This window comes from Microtus oregoni, unplaced genomic scaffold, assembly GCF_018167655.1.
Source record: "Microtus oregoni isolate MIOR12 unplaced genomic scaffold, Mior012 000065F_ref0000479, whole genome shotgun sequence".
Taxonomy (NCBI): Eukaryota; Metazoa; Chordata; class Mammalia; order Rodentia; family Cricetidae; genus Microtus; species Microtus oregoni.
This window is the reverse complement of record NW_024543875.1, coordinates 8,027,445-8,042,517: the sequence shown is the minus strand read 5'-3', so window position 1 is coordinate 8,042,517 and position 15,073 is coordinate 8,027,445. Positions and strand designations below refer to the sequence as shown.

Here is a 15,073-nt window from a genome sequence, read left to right as displayed (position 1 = left end):
AGCAGTCATAGTGCCTCAGAGGATGGTTACATAAGAAGCCAAGGTCGAACTTGGTAGATGACAGAGCTCCAGAGTGAAGGCAGCCATCTGACATCGTGTCCCCTTGGTGTATACCACACCAGTGAGATAGCACCTGTAACACAGAGAGAGTGAGGTTATAACCACTGTTGTAATCTGTTACTACTACTAAAACACAGTATGAGGAAAACAAACAGTTGGAGCAGTTTTTCCTTTATTAGAGGAAGAGAACAAGCAATAAAACCACCCAAAGAACCCTTTTCATGTTTGTTACAAGAATCAATGAGGTTAATAGCTTTGCCACCACTGTCCACTGCAAGTCGTGCCTTGTGAAGAAGGCCATTGGTTTGCCACAGGCTGGAAGAGTCGCTCATCAGTTGGTCTGATGGATCTCTTCGGTCACAACCTTACAAGAACATAAAGAGATAAGGTTAATAAGGAGAGTTCTTCAACAATATGGTTGATGTCAGTCCTGTTTAATAGGGTGAAATGTAGTTGACCAATTGCTTGAACTATGCACCAGAGTCTTTCAGAGGAGAGGGAATGTTGAGAAACCTCCCATGACGAGTCAGTGAGAGCAACAGTATCATTAGACAGCATACATATAATAATATATGCTGCTTCCCACATGCCAAACATAATTCTTGGTGGGACAGCAAGGTCTGTGTAAAATCTGAGCTCCATTCGTTTTAGGGTAGAGACAGATATCATTTCTAATTGACAGTCTGGGAGGGAATTGCAATCCCACTAAGTTTATGTTCCATATGATCAGCCAGCAATGTCCCATGGACACGATATAGGTACACTGAATAATTTTTCCTAACCCTGTGTGGTAATCTGAATGTAATTGGCCCCCCATAATCTCATAGGGAGTGGCACTATCAGGAGGTGTGCTTTGTTGGAGTGGATGTGGCCTTGTTGGAGGAAGTGTGTCACTCCCAGGGCAGGTTTTGAGGTTTTCTGTGCTCAGAGTACTTCCCAGTGTCTTAATTGACTCCCTGTTGCCTTCTGATCAAGTTGTAGCCAGCACCATGTCTGCCTGCATGCTGCCACGCTCCCTGCCATGATAATTATGGGCTGGACCTCTAAAACTGTGAGCCACCCCCCTTAATTAATTGTTTTCTTTATAAGAGTTGCTGTGGTCATGGTGTCTCTTCACAGCAATAGAAACCCTAACTAAGACACCCTATGAGTTTGATGATTGCCATATCCAGTCATAGAACATTGGTGATCAGGACACAGGAATGTCTTGTGCAGTTATGTAAGGCCATTTTCCAGAGATGAGATGCATCATTCTGATGAAAATCTTGCTTCAGCTTTTAGGAAGGTGGGCCAGTTCAGATCCTATTTGAATTAGGGTACTGAGCATACGATGTTGAGCTTGGATACCTGCTCCTTTCCAGGTTATATAGAGGCTTATCCTTAGAAGATACCCTCTGTGGGCCCTATCCATTCATTTAATCTCGAGTTTCCATCAATCAGGATATTGAGCCCCTCCCTCACTCTTAGAATAAGAAGCCAACCTTATCTCCTGTGATAGATGGAGACCCCTTTTCTAGTGAGTATATTTCCTCCACAGTTACCCATTCTGAGTCCTGTAATCTGTAGGCCCATACCAATTCCCCAAGGTAGGTCCCTTCTATGGTGAGGAGGGGCCGCAATTGTTAGGACTCACAGTCTGTAGTTTCTTTAGGCTAAGTTTGGACATCCACTAGAAGAAATTGGTTTGTTAGAAGGCTGGGGCTTGAGAGCAGTGATGGTTGAAGTGATGGGTCCAGAATCAGGAAATATCCCACCAAAGGGTAAGAATCATAGAAACCATTCCCAGGTAAGCAAACATTCAGGTGTTCCAGAATGGTTCCAAGATTTGTCCAGCCCACAAGGTAAGGCTGGTTCTAGAGGGCCTATGGTCCCTCTAGTCACTAGGTTAAACTGGTTTGGGGAGACCTGGAATCTTCCAAGTATCTCCTAGCAATTGGGGTTGTTTACTCGGGAGCCCCACAAGTGTCCCACAGGTAAAGGGCAGAGAACTCTTAGGACAGACCTCTACACTGCATGAATCTTACGTAACTGATCAGGTTCTTTACTGGTTACAACCAGTTAGCTTCCTCCTACTGGGGCATTCATTGCATTGACAGTAATGGTTTTGGTCTTTAAAATGGGAACTACCCTGGAAGGGATTGAATAAAGTGGTCTTATTAGTGTCAAAGCCAAGATAGAGAATATTCCTGAAAAGGATTCCTCTTTCCTGTAACCACTCCCAACACCTGTGGGCGAGCTAAAGAGCAAGGAGTAGGGCTGAAAACCTATCTGTGCCTCTCCTTAGGGTTATATTAGGTTTATATTGGGTTACATCCCCAGTGGGTTGACACACGTGGTGAAACCATGTATTGCCAAAAAACAGCTTTGAAAAAACTCATACATTCCAGGGTAGGAGGATTAGAGTTATTAGGAAAAAGGAGCAGAGACATAGGAGAAATAAGAGACAGAAACACAGGGCAGTATCAGGAGGGACATTCAGTGAATGCTGAATTCCCTTCGTTTATTTTCCTCACACTTACATACTTCACTCCAAAAGGGGAGGGGGGGGGCAACAGACTTCATTAGCTGACACAAGAAATAGACTTGGATGCTCTGCCCTTTGGTCCAGGTGGAGCAGATCTACTTCAATACTCAAAATACTTACTAACCACACCCTAGGCCAGTGTCTCTTGTTTGTAACCACACCTGTTGGTAACAGCTTAGAGAGCAAAATAAACTCAAACACTCTGACTTTCAGGCAAGGTGGAAGGGGTTCCCATCTGTGTGTGCCCTGACAACGTGTCTCATCTTCTGGATAGGCAAGGCTTTTACTGGAATCTGGTGCCTTGACTGGCACTAATTCCCCGGAACAGAAAGTAGGAAGTCCCTTTTGCTCCTCCCTGGTAAGTCCTGCCTGAAGTCCTGACAAAAATCTGCTGAAATTTTGCCAACTGGATGATGTGAGTCACAAATCTGATCATTTCAAAGTCCTGTGGAGAAAGGTCGGTCATATGAACCTCTAAAATCATGAGACCATGAGACCCTGTGTCTGAGCAGAGCTGAGGCAATAGCCTAAACTACAGAGACCGGGTTTCTTAAATCTGTTTCTTTAAATGTTGTCATTAACACCATCGGTTTTCCCAGCCTTCCAGAGGAAATTATTTCAGAGAGAAACACCCTGGTCACTTCTGGGCTTCTTCTGTTTCCCAGAAAAGTCACTATCCATCCTGTAAAGGTGTCTACCCAAACTAGAAGGTATCTGGGACTGTGTCCATTGGGCATGTGAGTCAGATTCAGCTGCTAGTCCAGGATGAGTGACCTGCCTCTGAGTCTCTGGAGATTAGAAATGCCTATTAAAGGGGGTGATTTTATACTATATCCCTGTAATGCTGATTGGACAGTTTCTTCTAAACTCTTCCCTGTGGACATCTTTTTTTTTTTCCAGGGAATCCAAGCAATACATCTAATAAGGGAAGTTTAAGTCTTCCCATTGTAGGGTCTTTGGTAATGACAGTTGGTCATTAGTCCTTAGCCACCATCCTCAGGGGGTCGGTTCTATCTGATCTTAGAGGCAAAGGCCATTTCCTCTAAAGAACATTTGGGTCTCTTGAGAGGCAGCAAAGATTCCATCAGAGAATAAGGCACTCTGTGCACTCCAGGGAAGCCCTCTTGGCTTCAAAGTTAATTATTAGTTCTTCCCTTTGCTACAGAGTCATTCCCTCTGGTGCCCAGGACAGTAGATCCCAGGCATCTGAGTGAGCAAAACAACTACATATGGGAGCCTCGGGATATCTTGGAAGTGCTTTGTGGAGTCCAAGCTGCAGTAGGTGGTCCTTTCCTTCCCTGTGGCCACATGTGTATGGAGGACCAGGTTTGGAGGGGGAAGAGGAGGGGTCTATATAGACACTGGCTCTTGTTTCTTGGGACAGTTCCAGGGCTTAAGTGGGAGGCATCAGCTCTGCTAGTCAGGCACTGGGGTTTTCAGAGATATTGGTCCTGAGGCGAAAACATCAGAATTGGTGACTCTTACATATTTTGCATATCGAATGTCTTCCTTTGCAGAGAGTCTCCATCCATACAAAGAACCAGATATGGGTTTTCTGTGGGCTGATCTGAGCTACACATATGTGTGTAGCTTTTCATGAAGACCTCTCTGGGCGCGGGGGGGGGGGGGTGGAGCCTTCCTTCCCTTCCTCTGATAGATAACTGGATTCAGGTCCTGCAGTCAGTCAACCACAGATTTTCCTTTGAATTTAGGATGTCCTCTATGCCATAGAGTATGTGAACCATGAGAGGGCGCCCAAGCATAAACTTTTGAACCTCGGGGATCGCAGCCCAGAAGCAGCAACATCCAAGCCATCTCTTCTCCACCTAGCCTAATTCTTTCCTGAGGTGTCCTACAGGCTGTAAGAAGACACCTGTGGATTGTATCATTACTCAATGTCCTATTTTTCAGTTATATACATACATGTGGAACTTAGACGGGGTGGGCAGGCCCAAGGCAGGAGGCTCACCACCTTTTAAGCTTTGGAAATACTTGTTTGGACTCGAGTCCTCTTAGCCTTGGTGAGTTCCTGAGCCTGAAGCTCCTTAAGCACTTGACACATAGGTTTAGCAAACTGTCTAATCAGAGACCCAATTATACAACAACCCGGAACTCCCAGACATGCCCTTATCCGTTGAAGGGTTTAGGGGAACTAGAAAGTCAAGATGAATGGGACTCTTCAGGCCTAAAGCTCTGGTTAATTTGACAAGGCCCAAGTAGATAGCTTTGGTTTTGCATGTTTGGATTTTTTACTAAGACACCCTGCAGCCCCTGCCAGCCAAGAAAGTAAGGAGGAATTCTGTACCCCCTTGAGAAATGATTTCTTCTATTGATCCACAGAGGACATCACCTTCGTATTGAATAGAAATGATCACTGGGTGAGAGTCCATGCCATCAAATCTTGAGGAAGAGCTCTTTCTAATAAATGGGAATGTCTCTAAACCACGGAGGGAGGACAGTCCAGGTGTCTTGTCTACTCTACTACAGGAAGAGTCCTAAAAAGCAAGCATCTTTTACAAAATACAAAAGAAGCATCTTTAAGATAGTATTGCAGGAATCTAAGTGGGAAGAGTATACAGATTGGGGATTACTGGATGGAGTGGGATCAACATGTTGTTGATCAGATTGAGGTCTTAGACTAAACCCCCATTTGTTGGGACCATTGCCAACACCCAGAATGAAACTGTTGTATGGACTAGAACAGTCAATCAATAATTCTTGTTTTCTTTAGTCCTTGAATTATGGGGAACTAATCCCTGACTGACTTAGCCCTAAGGGGGTATTGTTTTTGATGTGGGAAATGAATAGGTTCTTTAAGATGTATGACCACAGGAATAACTAGTTTAGGCCTCCCATTATGTTGCCATGTGTCCATATTGAGGCCTTGGCATTGTTATTTATTAGAGAAAGCAACAGTGCTTCCCAAAGGGAAAAGCATTTTGACTTTGAGCTTTGATAAGAGGTCTTTTCTCAACAGAGGGGCCTGGGAACTATTTAAAAATAATAATAGTGGAAGTTCTCCCAGGAACAAGCAAGTGACATTTTAAAAGTGAGTAAAGTAACATTTTAAGGGCTGCCCAAAATCCCTGAATGGCTATGTTTTTGGGGGATCTAAGATCAGAGGGAGTAGACAATGCCAGGAACCAAGTACTCAAATCAATCATAAACGTCACCTTATAGTCCTTGTGGTGGCTTAAATATGTATGGCCCCCAGATACTCATGTGTTTGAATGTTTGGCCAATAGGGAGCAGCACTATTAGGAGATGTGACCTTGTTGGACCTTGGAGGAAGTGTGTTACTGTGGGGGTGGGCCTTGAGGTCTCCTATGCTCAAGCTACACCCACTATAGAACAGCTTACTTCCTGCTGCCTGCAAATCAAGGTATAGCACTCTCAGATACTTCTCCAACACCATGTTCTCCTCATGCTGCCTTGCTTCATGCCATGATGATAATGAACTAAACCTCTGAAATTGTAAATCAGCCCCCAATTAAACGTTTTTCTTTCTAAGAGTGCCTATAATCATGGTGTTTCTTCACAGCAATACAAACCCTAATCAAGGCAACCTTCTACAGTCAAAACTGCCCAGGGATGCTCTAAATTAATGGGCATAATGGGGGCCAATATAGGAGGTCCATGACTTATCATTGTGGAGAGGATGACAATTTGCGACCTGATTGGTTCTGGAGTGACCAATTCTTCTAATGGTTTCACTTGAACATATACAGGGTCCCAAGGAAGGTGCTGTTTTCTGAGGGCAATCCCAGTTGAAATTATGTGAATGCAAGAAATTCCCTCCACAGAGCAATCAGCTCATAAACCTAGGCCATATTCCTTGGAGAAAAACCCTTATCAGGTTGGACCTCTGTGGCCATTAATTATTCATTATACTTGCCCTTTTTCATTTCTTTTTCCTGGTCCAGGTTATAAAAGGAGCAATTCAGCAAGGACAGAACCATCCAACGTTTTGTCTGGGTCAGCTTTGAGAGGATGTCTGGCTCTGACAGGGTTAGGAGTTTGTCTTTCAGAAGTCCCTGCCCCTGTGGTCCTGATCCTAGGCCAGTGTATCACCTCATGGCCTCTTGCATTCATCTGAGGAAAAGTATGAGCTCCTCTTTCTCCTTCTGGAGTACATGGGATAACTGGGAGTATGTAAAGAGTTTTGCCTTAGCCTTGCTGAGACCATAATGTCAGGAAAAGAAATTCTCTTTCTTGCATTCTCATTATCATTGTTTGGGTCCCAGTGGAATTTTGGGAGGGTTTGGCCTCATCCTCATGGGGAAGTCTTTGCTCTCTGAGAAGTGAGGAAGTTATTTACCCTCAGATAGTGTGATTCAGTACTCTCCTCTTTGTTAAAGGGGTTTTTGTTCTGACAATAGAATTACTTCTCTCCAAGTTAATTAATGTGACTGGCTAGCTTGTAGTTCAAATGGTTGAACATGTTGATCTAGATCAGCTGTTCTCAACCTGTGGGTCTTGACCCCTTTGGGGTCAAACTACCCTTTCACAGGGGTTGCCTAAGACCAATGGAAAACCAGATATTTACATTATGATTCATAACAACAGCAAAATTAGAGTTACAAAGTAGCAACAAAAATAAATTTATGGTTGGAGGTCACCCCAACATGAGGAACTGTATTGAAGGGTAGCAGCATAAGGAAGATTGAGAACCACTGGTCTAGATCCTCAGTGTAACTTCCCAGTTTCTCTTCCAATGTTACTCAGTTCTGCGAGGGAAAAGGAAGTGTGGACATTTATGACTCTGTTTTCTCCTCCTGACATCTTCTTAAAAGGAAAAGGGAGCAAATATATGCTTTATCCTTGAACCTTGGGTCTCCAGAGGTCAGAATAGGATCCTGGAGGCATTTCATTTATGCCCAGGATTTTCCTGTGTCAGAGTCTTTGTCCCCTTTCATGTCCTTCTTTCCTGGGTTGGAGAATACAGCAGTTAATGTCTGGGGTCCATCCTGCACTCTTTGGCAAGCTCCAGACAATCTCACAGGTAACAGAAAAGTTGGACAGAGGGGATTTTGGAGGACTTCTTTCCAACAAAAGAAGTATAATTTGAAGATGGCATTATAGTTGAAGGTTTCTTCCAAGGGCCATTTTCATCATCCTCTAGACCATCAACCTTCCTGATCTGCGACCCTTTACTACAGTTGCTCATGTTGTGGTGACCCCTACCATAAAATTATTTTTATTGCTACTTCATAACTGTAATTTTGCTACTGGTATGAATCATAGTGTAAATATCTGTGTTTTCTGACGGTTTAGATGACCCCTGTGAAAGGGTGGTTTGACCCCCTGGGGTCACAAACCCATACCCTGGAGGTAGTTGGGATGTATAGAAGAAAAGAAGGAAGGCTTTCTTCCTAACCACTTGGCAGTTCAACTTGCTTCAGCTGCCCAGTAGGCAAGCCAGAAGAGAGTCTGCGGGAATATTGGAGGCCTCTGTCCCCATCTGTAAAATGAAAAACAAAATGGTAGACAACAACCTGTGCTTCCTCGATCTCTCAGCCCTAAGTCCATAGATGCAGCTTTGACCCGTGATGGGGCAATTGCCATGACCCCCTACATAGCCCCTGGGACCAGGTCCCAGAGTGGGAACAATCCCAGCGTACCTATGCCTGTGGTCCTAGTACCTGTTGTTTTCCATGTACTCTAGAGATTCCTGACACCTCAACTCCTGAAAACACATCGGTTCTCTCCTAACTTCATCCATAAACGAGCAAACCAACCTGAGAAGATTCTGTCATCCAAGAGTTTTCTTTTTTTCCAGGAGGTTGTAGAACTGCTTAATGTCCTCTTGAGGGGTGATATATACCAAAGTTATCTCTGCCTCGTGCAGGATGGGAACTGGGGAAGGGGGCCAGGTGCATGTAAAACAATAACATATAATTAACCAAAAATAAGTCAATGGCCCCCAGGCCAGTTCTAAAAGTTCCCAGCTGGCCAAGGGAAATAGGGAAGGTGTGTGATGTCCACGGAGAGACAAAACAGGGAGAAACTTCTCTAACCATGAACCTCCCTGCTTCCATGCCCAGTTTCTCATGGGGTCACAAGAGGTTATGGGGGAGAGCAGAATACAGGAACAAAGAGAAACTAATGTTTCCAACTGCTTCCAAGCTAATGCTATCTGTCCACGTATCACTAAAGAAAGTTGCCCACTTCTGCCACAGGCAATCAAGACACGTGCTCGGTTTTTTTTTTCCCAGAAGAATCTTCCTTGTGAAATCCAGTAGAGGACACCACAGAGGCCCTCCTTCAGATGACTTTCTCTGGATCAGCCTCTTGGGTCCCACAAGGCGTTGCCCAGCGTTCTTTTCGAGTCGTGCCAAATTCAGGCCAGTAGGGGGTGGTAGTTAATGTCTATTCACCAGCCTCTAGTAGGTGTAGCACAGGGCTTTGGCACTACCAAACAACTTAATCTGCTTAAATACCTCTTGTATATTTTTAACTGCTTTGCTAATGGCCCCGTTCTGATTTACTGAAGGGAGATAAACACAGACAGAGGGACGATAAGATACTGACAGACTCCCGCTGCTAGTTAGAGAAGACTATAATTAGCAGGATAAAGGTGAAGATTTGAATCAGGAGCAAAGTTCGCGGAGTCTCCCTGGAGTCAGATAAGAGGTCTTCGACTTCATTCCAAGGGATGGTTGCCAGCATGGCAATTTGGCCAAAACTATCTGGGGAAAAAAAAAATCTCTTGGTCTGAGATACAAAGCAATACAGCTAAAATCTTCCAAAGGGATCCTCCCTATCAGAGAAAAGGGTGAAACAAAATTGCCAGCCAGGGAGTTCCGCCACACTCGTCTTGGCAAGGAGAATTTTCCAATTTTAGATTAAAAGAGAAGCCCTGGTCAATCAATGATGACTTTCTCCCTGCCCTTTCACGGCTTGATTTGGTGTATACCGATCTTAACGGGCCAGTGATCCTCGGAGGAAATCCTGGAAGACATGCCCCCAAGAGTGCCACTATCCTAGAGGTCTTCTTGGGTTGGGTTAGTTTTCTCTGCTGATTAAAGAGCGAGAAGGCAGGAGAAAGATAGCAGTCCCAGCAAGAGAACAAGTTTTCTCAGAAGCACAGACCACGCACACACACACACAACAAGACAGACAGACTGCCCGCAAGTGGGGAGGAGATTTGGAACTCTAAATCCATTTCCCCCTGGAATGCTGGATTTTTAGTGGATTTAGTGTCCTGGAATAAATTCTCCCTCCTTTTGGATTGCTCAGTTTAGACGCAGAAGAGTGGGCAGATTGAGTCCCAGCTCATATCCAGAACCTGCCTAGGATGGTCCAGGCAGGTCAGCTAGAAGGGGGCCACCTGGAGAGAAGCGAAGTCCGAGACTTTGTCTTGGGTGAAATTAAGAAGCCGGAAGTATGCCGTCCCGCTTGATGATGGCCTCTTTCCCTGCTTGTCTGCCTGTCAGGGTGCTGAAGTACTCCAGTGTTTCCTCCTAGTCACCCGGTAGCTGTAGTAGGAAAATCCAGGGAGTTTCCCTGGAGGCTCGGTGCTTTGGAGACAGAAGAGACGACCAGGCTCAGATGGGAGGGGCTGGGTTGGCTGTGCCAGTGTTACCACATGAAGTCTCAAGGCATGTCTCTCCACAGCCTCTCCGTCTTACTTCTCTCCATGTCTCTCAAGCAGCTTAGCTAGGCTCACAGGAGGGTAATACAAGGGTCACGTGATAGAGACCGCCGAGGCTTACCGGGCTTTGTAAGGACTACTCATTTCTACTGTATACTCTAGGTTGAAGGGGCCAGGGACCAACTTCTCATTTTAGGAGGAGCCAACACAAAAGCATGAGCATCAGGAGATAAACGGTTCGTGTGAGGTTATCTTTACATCTTCGCGTCTTATTACCTGTTCCGTGCTCTAATGACCAGGCAGGCTGGTGCACGTCGTGTATCTGCACCATCTAGAAAGCAGGTCAAAACATTATTTACTCAAGTATAGAATCATTGCCTCCTCACTGGGATCATGGCAAAGAGCACTACAGAGACCTGTGTTAGCATCCAGGCACACCTACCCCCCCCCCCCCCCCCACCAGATCCTGTCCCTTTAAAAGGCGGAACTCCACCTACTTCCTCTTTTTCTCTCTCTGCACCTCTCGGCCTCTCTATCTCTCACTCTCCTCCCCCCCCCCCCCTATGAGGCCGCTCTGAGCTCCCTTCCTCTCTCCCCTCTCTCCCTTCCTTTCCCCTACTCCCTTCCCCTCCTTTAATATAATGCTCCATGTAAACTCTGTCTGCACGGTAAATTCTCTCTGCACCATATGTCTCTCACCCACCGCGTGTCCCCTTGGCCTGCCAAGGTCCAGTCTTGGGCGGTTTCATAACAGTGTGGCGATGGGGATTTGTAGAATGTCAACTTTATAACCAGCTTACCCATAATGCTCACATGGGAACTGGGCCAGACTAACATTGAATTCCTACTATTTCGTTGACTGTTTTCTTTTCTTCTTGCCAGTTGTGTTTGGTTCTATCCTACGTCTCTGGGCTCTCCAGCCTCTGGTTCCCGGCCCTGCCTGACAGTTTCAGGCATGGGCTTATTCTCATGCCATGGGTCTCAAGTTAGACCAATCATTTGTGGCCACTCCCACAAATTCTGCGCCACCTTTACCCCAGCACACCTTGCAAGCAGGACAAATTGTAGGTCAAAGGTTTTGTGGCTGGGTTGGTGACCCAATCCTACCACTGGAAGCCTTATCTGGTAACAGAAGATGGCTGGTTCAGGCCCCATATCCCTCATTAAGAACTGAGCTGCAGTTGTATTTAGGAAGTGATCTCCTGTGCCAATGCATTCAAGTGTACTTCCCACTTTCTCTTCTATGAGGTTCAGTGTGGTTGGTTTTATGTTGAGGTATTTGATCCATTTGGACTTGAGTTTTGTGTATGACGATAGAGATGAATCTATTTGCATTCTTCTACATGTTGATATCCAGTTATTCCAGCACATTTGTTGAATATGCTTTCTTTTTTCCATTTTATATTATTAGCTTTTTTGTCAAAAATCAGGTGTTCGTAGGTGTGTGGGTTCATGTCTGGGTCTTTGATTCAATTCCATTGATCCTCCTGTCTGTTTTTATGCCAACGCCAAGCTGTTTTCATTACTGTAGCTCTATAGTAGAGTTTAAAGTCAGGGATTTTGATGCCTCCAGAAATTCCTTTATTATGTAGAATTGTTTTGGCTATGGGATTTCTTTGTTTTTTCATATGAAATTGAGTATTATTCTTTTGAAGTCTGTGAAGAATTTTGCTAGGATTTTGATGGACATTGTATTGAATCTCTAGATTTATTTTGGTAAGATTGCCATTTTTACTATGTTAATTCTACCTACCTAAGAGCATGGTAAATCTTTCCATTTTCTGGTGCCTTCTTCAATTTCTTTCTTTAAAGATTTAAAATTCTTGTCATATAGGTATTTTCATTTGTTTAGTTAGAGATACCCCAAGATATTTTATATTATTTGTGGCTATTGTGAAGGGAGATGTTTCTTTGATTTCTTTCTCAGCCCATTTATCATCTATATAAAAAAGGGCTACTGTTTTTTTTTTAGTTAATATTGTATCCTGGTACATTAATGAAGGTGTTTATCAGCAGTAGGAGTTCCCTGGTAGAGTTTTTGGGGTCACTTATATAAACTATAATATCATAGCAAATACAAATTTCTAATTTGTATCCTCTTGATCTCCTCTAGCTAGGATTCCAAGTACGATATTGAATAGATATGGAGAGAGTGGACAACCTTGCCTTGTTCCTGAATTTAGTGCGATCATAAAGAAAAAAGAATCGAGTCTCCATGTTTTACTGTGGGTGGTTCTCAGTCTGCTTACTGCCTGAACTTGGTTTCAGCTACACAGAACAATGCTGTAGTTGTAACAATTACAAGAAAGTATACCAGTTGGTCTGTGGGCACACAGTGGTGGCTTAGAGACTAGTTTATTTTTTAATATTATTATTGTGTGTGGGTATATGTGGTTTTTAGTGTGTGTGTGTGTGTATGTATGTGAATGTGAGTGTGTATATGATGTGTGTGTTAATGTGAGAAGGCATATGCCATGAAAATGTGTGTGAAAACCAGAAGAAATCTTTGGAGAGTCACTTCTCTCCTTCCACCTTTCCATGAGTTCTAGGAATTGAGCTCAGGTCCTCAGGCCCCAGCAGCAAGCACTTTCATCTGCTGAGCCACCTCGCCAGTCTCGAATTTGATTTTTAGAGTTTGCATATACAGTTTTAACTCGAGGTAAATTTAGCCCAGACAGTCCTGAAAGTTTTAGACAAGTGAGCTAGCTAGAGACGCATTCAGAAGGCAAGAGTGATGGGTGTAATCTGGTGATGTCTACTTCAGACTTATGGAAATCAATAAATGGTACTCTCACAACACTATAAATAAATTATAAAACTCTCTCATGAACGATATTGTTTTTAAGGAATCTAATCTAGCTTGGGCAGCAGAACTGAAGGACGGTCAGACTACAGCAGTGCCAGAGACACAACCAGTCACGCCTGTTTGTTTTGTTCTCACAGCCAATGTTTTGACTCCTCCAACTCTCGAGGTTATAAACTAATTTCTACTAATTAAGCACAGTTTTATTAATCGAGGAGCCCTTTATGGTGCTGTTTGTCAGCTAAGGTTTTAATAGACTGGGGGTTCATTTCATTCAGAGCTACGGTCACACTAGTAGCTCTGCAGAAGTCAAAGTGCTTTCTTAGCCTGATAGTCTCCGGGGTTCTTTGGAGAAATGCAAATTAATTTGTTTTGATTTTTTTCTGTTCTGTTTATATATTTGAGATCTCAGGCTGGGCTTGAGTTCGCTGTACTCCCACCTCAGCCTCATGAACGCTGGGATTGCGGGTGTGTGCTGTCATATGAAAATCTTCAATCTAGTTGAAATTAGTTATGTCCAGATTGAAACCCTTGTTCAGATATCACGGAAACCTAGTAAGTAGTTAGTGAGGTCATTGATCTCAAAGGAGAATCTACTAATGCTAGTTTCTTAAATCAGCCTAACTACATTCTAAATCTTATCCTTATACCCACAACTAAGTGAAACTCTCACCCCTTATCAAAGGGACTTCTTGTCGCAACAAATGGACCATTCTATAAAGACACAGCTAGTCAAAATGTGGAGAATAAGCAGCCGTGTGATGCCCAGGCCCCATTGATACATCTACAATACAGCTCTTAAACATCACTGAAGAAGAGGCAGGAAGTTTGTAAGAACAAGATAACCAGGAAGTTGCTGCATGATTGAGTCTTCTCGTCCAAGTTAATGGATGAAGAACATTTTTGAAAAGTCTCAAGTATACGAGAAGTTCCTGGGCTGGAGAGTTGGCTCAGCAGGTAAGAGCACTGACTGCTCTTCCAGAGATCCTGGGTTCAATACTGAGCACCCACATAGCAGCTCACAATTGTTTGCAACTCCAGTTCCAGAGGATCCAACGCGCCCCCCCCCACACTCACACACAGAGGCAAAACATCAATGCACATGAAATAAAAATAAATAAAAACTTTCAAAAAGAAAAAATTCCTCATGCATGTTAACTCAACATTGCCGTTCTTGGCCTTACCCTTGTGCAGAGAACTTGCTGCCCATGCTTTTTGAGTGTATATCCAAACTGATATTTTTGTGTTTGAGTACTTTAATTAAACTGGTAAAATATTTGAATGATAAAACTTACAACAAAATAAAACATATGCAATGTTAAGTAAGTCCTGGGTATAGTAATACCTTCAGTTCCTAGAAGGCTACTTCTCAATTTCTTCATCTCCAGGTTTAAGGACAAATTTCTTAGCATATAGTTAAAGCTTTGGAATGCAATGCCAGTTTTTCTGTCAACTTGACTTCACCTGGAATTAGCTAAAACCTGAGTGGCTGGGTATACCTGTGAGATATATTTGTTTTTCATAATTAAATCTTTTGAGTTGGGAAGATCCACGTTTAATCCAGATCTTTTAAAGTGGGAAGATCCACCTTTGATCTGGGTCACACCTTCTGGTGGCAGCCTATGTAAAGGGCATGGAGGAGGAAGCTGGCTCTCTTTGTCTTTGCCTGGCTGCCATCACTCTCACTAGCAAGTTCATTCTTTCACTGGCATCAGGGCCGACTACTTCAGGAATCTGTTGTCTACTGAAGACCAGCTGAGATACCCAGCCTCATCAGCTGAACAACTACTGGATTCTTGGACTGTTCATTGGTAGACAACCATTGTTGAACTAGCTGGACTACAACCTGTGAGTCACTCTGATAACCCCATACACACACACATACACATTCACACACACACATACATGCACACGCACACACATACACACACATTTACATACATATATTTATCTGGGATATGTTCTATCAGTTCTGTTTCTATAGAGGACCCTGACTCATACAGAAGTGTTGCCAGAGAGAACAAAGCAAAGAAGATAGTATTTGCCTATGGAGGAAATTTTGTTTAACAATTTGTGACATGTGACTCAGGAG

At 43.7% G+C, this 15,073-nt stretch overlaps 1 pseudogene; it reads right to left on the bottom strand.

The window, feature by feature from the left end:
* The window catches only part of LOC121440122, a 99,048-nt pseudogene that overhangs the window by 83,289 nt on the left and 686 nt on the right, over positions 1 to 15,073 (bottom strand).